A 588-nucleotide genomic window follows, 5' to 3' on the forward strand; every position below is an offset into this window, starting at 1 on the left:
AAAACCAGCAGACTTTTCTCTCTCTCATATACCATTTTGTCTCTATATTATATAGCTAGATAATATCCATGAGCCACCGGGAGTCCAGTTATATGCTGCATATTCAAATGAGCTTGTGTCTATGTTACAGAAGTTCTCTGCTGGTTAATGTTCCCCATGTTATGACACACAGATTTAATGACTTATATTGTGTACTAATGAGTAAATGTTCTAACTTTCTTTTCTACAATGGAAATATTATTAATAAAAATGGTATGATAAGTTCATTGAAGGATTTTTGCTGTGATAAAAAAGTCACTTACTATCACCATACTTTCATACTTTTGTTTGGCCACGTGATTACTACAAAACATTGTGTCTTGTCATACCCTATGAGGCAAGTCCAACCTTTTATATCAGGAAAAGTCATTGTTATCTGCAGGAGAAACTGTTGAAAAAGACAAAGAAAGTCTTACACCACATAATTAGCATTGGCCAAGTTCTTCCCAGGTGTGAAATTTCCATGAACTATTACAAGGAACAAAAATGGCACTCATGTAATGTAAAATTATGTCAAAACTTACACCAATTTGATTATCTCTGTGACCC

This window comes from Microtus ochrogaster, unplaced genomic scaffold (assembly GCF_000317375.1).
Source record: "Microtus ochrogaster isolate Prairie Vole_2 unplaced genomic scaffold, MicOch1.0 UNK9, whole genome shotgun sequence".
NCBI classification, from domain to species: Eukaryota; Metazoa; Chordata; class Mammalia; order Rodentia; family Cricetidae; genus Microtus; species Microtus ochrogaster.